The following is a 6,550-nucleotide window of genomic DNA, read 5'->3' as shown; positions in this document are numbered from 1 at the left end:
CTCCTGTTTTAGAGCAACGTGTACAGCACTGCCAGCTCCCCCATGCTTGGGGCAACTCACCCCTGCTGGGGACGTTCAAACCGCTACGACCACCAACCCTCATTACTATCACCCACCCTCACTACTTCGTCCGGTTTGTTCTGACGTGTCCTGACAAGGCCCTCTGCAGTGGGGGCACGAGAAAAGGAGAATGCCCGGATGGTGGCGGGCCAGCAAGCTGCTACGTGGAGAACACTTTTGTTTTGCCCTAGCGTGCAGGTGCATGCACGCCGAACGTTTCTTGTAGGTTTTCTTGGAGCACACCGCTCACTGGTAACCAGGTATTAAGCTTGTGTTATTTGTTTTTACGTCGCCTCTTCTTCCCTGCCGGACCCTCTCCGATGGTCAACCTGGTTCGAGCTCCTAGCAGACGCTGTTATAGGTTTACCGAACCCCGACCCGTAACACGGGTAAATTGGGGCGAGAAATATCTTCTGTATTCGTCGACGCATGATCGACTAATACAGAAAAGCTGTGCGATAACTAATGGCTTAGTCTGAGTCACAAGCTGCATCTTAAAGCTACCTGATGACGGCCCCGAACTCATTCCTATGTGCTCTGTAAAAACTGGAATATTTCCATCTGTTCCTCTTCGAGCTGCATCGGCAAAAATGTGCAACTTGTGGCTGTTTTTGCTCAACCAGGTGTTACACGTCAGAGAGCTTTCTTTTTAGGTGCTATTCTCTGAACATATTTAAATTACGTGCTTCTCACTCGACAATGAAAACTTGGAAAGCGTGCGGCACCCAAGTCCTCAGGTTTTCGACACCGGGCAAGCTGAGGAAAAAGAAGTCAGAAAGTAAGTGAGAAAACGTAGCTATAGCATAACGAGTAATGGTCGTCGCTTTGTGTAAGAATTCTAGCTTGTGTAGCATTCTAGCAGTCGTTTATTGTGGAGCGTGTCAACAAACATACAAGAGACCAGGCACAAAATTTACGTCGCGTCTACGTTGGCACCGTGACGTATTAAATAATCCCAGTAGCACACTGACTCGGCCTTTACAAGTAATATATGCTAAATATGCAGAATTTAACGCGTTTGCTTCTATCTATCCGTCGCTCATATTTGGCTCGCAAGCTCTAGTGCTCTTCGTTCTGCCTCCCAATTTTTGTTTTTCGTGCTTCCATTTCGAACTACTTAATGACGAAGGAACCGCATACCATTAAGTATCATTTTGTGCAACCGCATGAGCGCAGCCGAAAGTGCCCCGCTGTGTGATTATCATACTAATCGTGCGTAACAATTGCACTAGGATACTTCACTCTGAATATTTCTCTAAATGTTCTTAATGTTACGTGTCTAGACTCCAATACAAACATACATATATATCCGTCCAGGTGTTATTGTCTATTGCAGCTGGCACAAATTTGAAAGCAAATGTTTCTTTAATAATGTTTTGATCGTGCTATGGCTGTCGGCATTTTGGGTTCACTCTGATGAAGGCTGTGTCGTGACCGAGACGTTAGTAAAGAAATATTTATTTTCAAACATGTGTCCCCTGCACATTCTTGCAATATAATGAACACACTCCCCATAGAGTATTATTTTTACTATCTTCCTCTTAATCGTTTACACACTTTTGCAGTCATCGTTAACCTCCATGTCTTTGATTTATCCTTTTCTCTCTCCCTGCCAACCATCACAACGTTTTCGCTGTGTGATACGTGATACGTTACCGTGATACGTGATTCCTGTGTTTTCTGCGCATGCGCCATCTATCTGCGAAACCATGACAGACACGCCGAAACTGCAACGTCTTAGCACACCGTCAGCGCGTACCATGCTATAGTGTAGAGCCAATTAAATGCCGTAGTAAAAAGGAATTTTTAGTACTTATAGCGGACAGCTGAGCTATACTTCAAATACCATCATTTCATGCATTTCCAGCGCTTTAACGAAATGGGAAATATTGAGAGAACAATATAGACGACAGTATACAGGTAGGACGCTCCTACCTGTTCTTTCGTCTTTCTTTTTCACTCAATTTCCCTGTTTCCTTAAAGCGCCGGAACTAAAGCACGTTCCCAGCTCGTCACCGTCTCATCCTAGCAGCATTACAACGAATACTGATTTTGATAATGATGACAAAACATCAGTGTTGTACTCACCGCGAGATTAGGTTAAATGATGGGTGACCTTACCTATTATTGATTGGCGCTATTATAATAGAGCAAGAAGCAAGACCCAGTTGGCTTAGAGTTCGAAGCTGGCGTAATGTTCTGTGCGACGTTGTTACGCAATGCTGGAGACCTCTTCCGCTGATCGGCGGTATAAAACACGCATGCTCAGCATGTTTTATACTCCCTTGATTAAGCGCTTTATTATTGATCTAACTTCAGCACACAAGTAGCACCAAGTGTAATCTATAAGACAAGCAGCACATTGTCTTCAGATCACAGTTTTTCAGCGACTTTGCTGTAGCTGATTTTGCCTGCTTCAGCAACTATACTGAATAAACCCCTATAGCATACTGCGTGTTGCACTGCCTCAAGACGGTGGCGCAAGTACCAAATTATTCTTTTCTTGCATGTTTGTTTTTGTTTTACAGTGAAGCTGTATACCTCTACCAGCCAAGGAAATTTTCGTGTGGTTGGCGTTAGCAAAAAACGCCAGGCTAAAAATTGAATACACACAGCACATCACCTTTGAAATCAGGCATGCAGCATACATATCAGCACTCGCTTTCAAAAGAAAAACCACAAAACAAGTATCACAATCACATGAAGGATGCTAAGGCGCGTGTGAACAATGGGAACACCCTCCGACACGTTTCGGTAAAGATTAGGTTTGCAGCTGCTTCGAAAGGGGTTGACGTCCTTCAAAACCCTCGTGAAACCAGTGTGTCTGGTTTCACTTTTTGTAGAGCCACGTGTGTGAATTCAAGTGACGTTACAATGGGTAATCGTTGTGGGTGTCGTTCACAGCGTTCCTTCTCCCGCGTGTGTTCCCCGGTAAATACTACGGTTGCGTAAGCTACTCTGAGTGGAAAAGTACTCAACAGCATAGAAATCACGTAGTGGCGCCACCACGGTTTACAGCAACTCCTTCAGTTCATTCCAGGGTACCATGGGTAGACCACGGAAAGTAAAGCACGCCCTAAAAACATCGTGAATATAATGTCGTTGTGCAGTAATAGAGGGTGTGGTTAGAAACATTTCACTTGTCCCTGGTTTCACTCATTGTAGAGCCACGTGTGTGAATTCAAGTAACGTCATAATGGGTAATCGTTGTGGGTGTCGTTTACAGCTTTGCTGTCCAATTACCTTCACAACCTGAATTGGAGCCACAGTTAATTTTTTTTTTACTTTTTCCTCACCCCAACCATGAACGCCTTAAAAATATTTTTTCTGAAACACGAGTATTTTCCGTAAAACCTAACGCGAAATTCGTAAAATCACAGAACGAGACCAAATTCGTCAATTTTACGAAACATGCGAGAGATTTGGCACGTATGTTATACACAATAAGGGGCGGTGAGTGCGTAGCCACTGTGTACTCGTGCACGACAGCAGCATTATCCATGGTGCTTCGAAAAACACAAGTGAAGGGCTCACATGTTGACAGTGTTAATGCGACAAGGCGTCAACGTAACTGTGGCCTGCTACGAAGAAGCCGCCTGACCTTGCAACCTACAGCAGTACCTGCCGGCATAGCGCGTTGAGAAAGAACATGATTGCTCTTCAAAATTTAATTATGCGGCTTTGCGTGCAGTTACCACCATTTGATTATGTGGCACGCCGTATAGTTGGGACTCTTATTTTAGCTGCTTGTGGTACCTTAACGTGCACCTAAATATAGGCACACTGGCGTTTTTGCATTTAACCCGCAAAAAAATGCAGCCGACATGGCCGGGATCGAACCCGCGACATTGAGCTCAGAAGTGCCCCGCCATAGCCACTGGGTTACCGCGGCTGGGGATTGCTCTTAGCAGCAGTATGGTTGCTATGACGACTTAGGCATGTGAAAGTGTGGGAAACTTAATACGCGCGTCAAGACATACAGTCAAATAACTCGGTGACGTGCGCTGCAGTAACGGGCCTTTTTTAAAGCGAAGCTTTCTATGTCTCACTGATTCGTTCGTGAGCGCCAAAAATGTACTGCAGGAAAGCCAACTTACAGAATGAAACTATCTGCGCATCTGCGGACACAATAGAACAATCTGCGCATCTGCGCACATAATCGCAGACCACTACACTTTATATTCGCAGTTGTACCGATAACAACAATAGGAACTGCAACGCCCCGCTACCCCACGAACTGTATATATCTGCATTGCATTACGCGCGTCACGAAATGCATTCCCGGTCATTACCCATTGTAGGACGCAGGTGCAGCGCACAGCAGAAGAGGCTGTCATACGCAAATGTAAGCGCGATCGCGATCTGGCCCGTATAAGGCCGATCCCGTGTTATCGTCAACGGCATGCAGTCCGTGAAAGTGAGAGTGTGTGCGTGTAATCAACGGCTACAGGATCTAAAATAAAGGCGATGCAACTTGACGAAATGTGTTTTCATTGAACTTCAACATTTAAAAAAAATACAATCCTAAACAAGCAATCAAATCACATGCATCGCATCGGGTCGCTGAGCATTTCTTGCGTTAGTTGCGTGGTGGTTGGCTTTGGACTTTGATTCAGTTTGCATGGGCGAAAGCTTCGCGTTCAACCACCCTTCTTTAAGAAAGGGGCTTTGATTTTTTTTTTTTTACACCACTCGCTAAACGTGAAACAGCCCGCACCAGTGCGACGCTGCAAGTGACCCAACCGCTGCTGTGCAACAGCTACCAGCCGTCTCATAATGCCGACGTTGAGACCTTCATACGGACAGCGCTTGGGCGTGTATGTGTATGAATGTGCCTTCTGCATTCGTGATGAGCAGGGCCGCCAGTGGTGCTGCAGGCATGGCAGCTCGATGGTGCCAACAGAAAACCAACGGCGTTTGACGGCACCCCGTGGAAGTATTAGTCGGTTTAGGTGGGTGCTCCACGGAGAACAGTGCATGGACACAGTAACCCAACAAAAGAGCTAGTCTGCGTGCTCACAACGGTACCAAACCGACTGAGGGGACACTGACAATGCGTCCTATTGGCGTTGCCGCTTTGGCGGCCAAATGCACTGCGTGTCGCTCGTATTTCCGGAGACCTAGCGCTCTTAGTGTGAGTAACGCATGCTTCTTCGATACCAGGACATCATGACGGCAGCAATGGCAAGAACGCGCTTCGACTGTCTATATAATTGCCATCGCAATGAAACACGTTTTACACAGTTAGCACTTGGACTATGAAAAAATTTACGTCGTTTTTAATCAACTTTTCCGGCATCATCGGCTTCGAGCCACTGCCTGCAAAAATAACAGACGCAATACATTTTTATTTTTATTTTACTTCTTCTGACTGCTTTTAGGTCACCTCGTGTAGAGTGCTCTTTTCGAACGCGCCATAAAATCATATGCAATACTTTCTCATCAGACGTGAGCCCATATTTCTCATCCTGATTTTTGTCACCACGTAATTGCCTACATGGAGATATTTCTATCGCTGTAACGTTCAATGCTATATCACTAAAAAGACCGGTTCTGTAATATTACAGCAGTCATTCTTGCTCGTCGGACAAGAGCACCAGGGCTAAGAAAATACACGCCAAATGGTTATTCTGCGTGGTCTCAATTACTGTTTGTGGTTGTTGCGAACGCCTCTGGCGAAACGACTTATTACTCAGCCGCGCTTTTCATCTCTTTGTTATACGTGTTTGCAGCCATGCGAGTCACGTACCTGGTTATGTGTGCCATGATAGTAGTGGACGCGACACCGACAAATATAAGTAAGTAAACAATATTTTAATATTAAAAGACGAGCAAGTCCAAAAAAGGTGATGAAACGTGAATTTTAGACAGGTTCTACAAATGATATTCACAAGTCATACTCTAACTCAACGCAAGAAAAAATCACCTGATTAACTTCTGCAGGTCAGCGAGAACAATGTGCATTACCATGAACACTGGGTCCCCGACAGTTGTTTCCTTGGTAGCAAGCAGTACTCTCCCCTCATACCTAAACTTGCGTTTTGATCCCTCCTTGCTTCTGTGTACCCGGCTAACGGGAAATATCTGTTTTGCTCCAGGCATGCATCTCTCTCAGCGTTCTCACTTTTCCGTATTCGGATGCGCTGTCGTTCCTTTCCAGGTGTGAGAATTTATTAACCGTTGTATTGTTGATGTGATATATGAAAGACTGACTGCAGATATAGCAAATATTATTTTCGCTATCATCTTCAACTCCCGTCCGTAAGCGGTCGCCGGTGCGTCTAGTGACGACTGACGTCGGCAGCAGTGAAAGATGGAACCGAGGCAACTTTTCTGTAATGATACGACAGTCGACCCGGGTTGCTTTTATTGCGAAGCATTTTTTTTTTGAGTGGCACCACTTCTTTTAACATTTTTTTTACTTTTTTTAAAACATTTTTTTTTACTTTTTTTAACGATTAACACTGCACCGAGAGATTGATGAGTCTAG

The 6,550-nt window shown here is 45.0% G+C and overlaps 1 long non-coding RNA gene across 1 annotated transcript in view; it reads left to right on the top strand.

The window, feature by feature from the left end:
- Nucleotides 1-747: 747 nt before the first annotated feature.
- The window catches only part of LOC125945196 (uncharacterized), a 16,408-nt gene continuing 10,605 nt past the window's right edge, over nucleotides 748-6,550 (top strand). Inside the window, exons 1-2 of the long non-coding RNA XR_007466686.1 lie at nucleotides 748-838; nucleotides 5,793-5,858. This is a non-coding gene — a long non-coding RNA (uncharacterized LOC125945196). The remainder of the gene's footprint in view (nucleotides 839-5,792; nucleotides 5,859-6,550) is intronic.

This window comes from Dermacentor silvarum, chromosome 4 (assembly GCF_013339745.2).
Source record: "Dermacentor silvarum isolate Dsil-2018 chromosome 4, BIME_Dsil_1.4, whole genome shotgun sequence".
Lineage (NCBI taxonomy): Eukaryota > Metazoa > Arthropoda > Arachnida > Ixodida > Ixodidae > Dermacentor > Dermacentor silvarum.
This window is presented reverse-complemented; position numbering and strand designations above follow the sequence as displayed.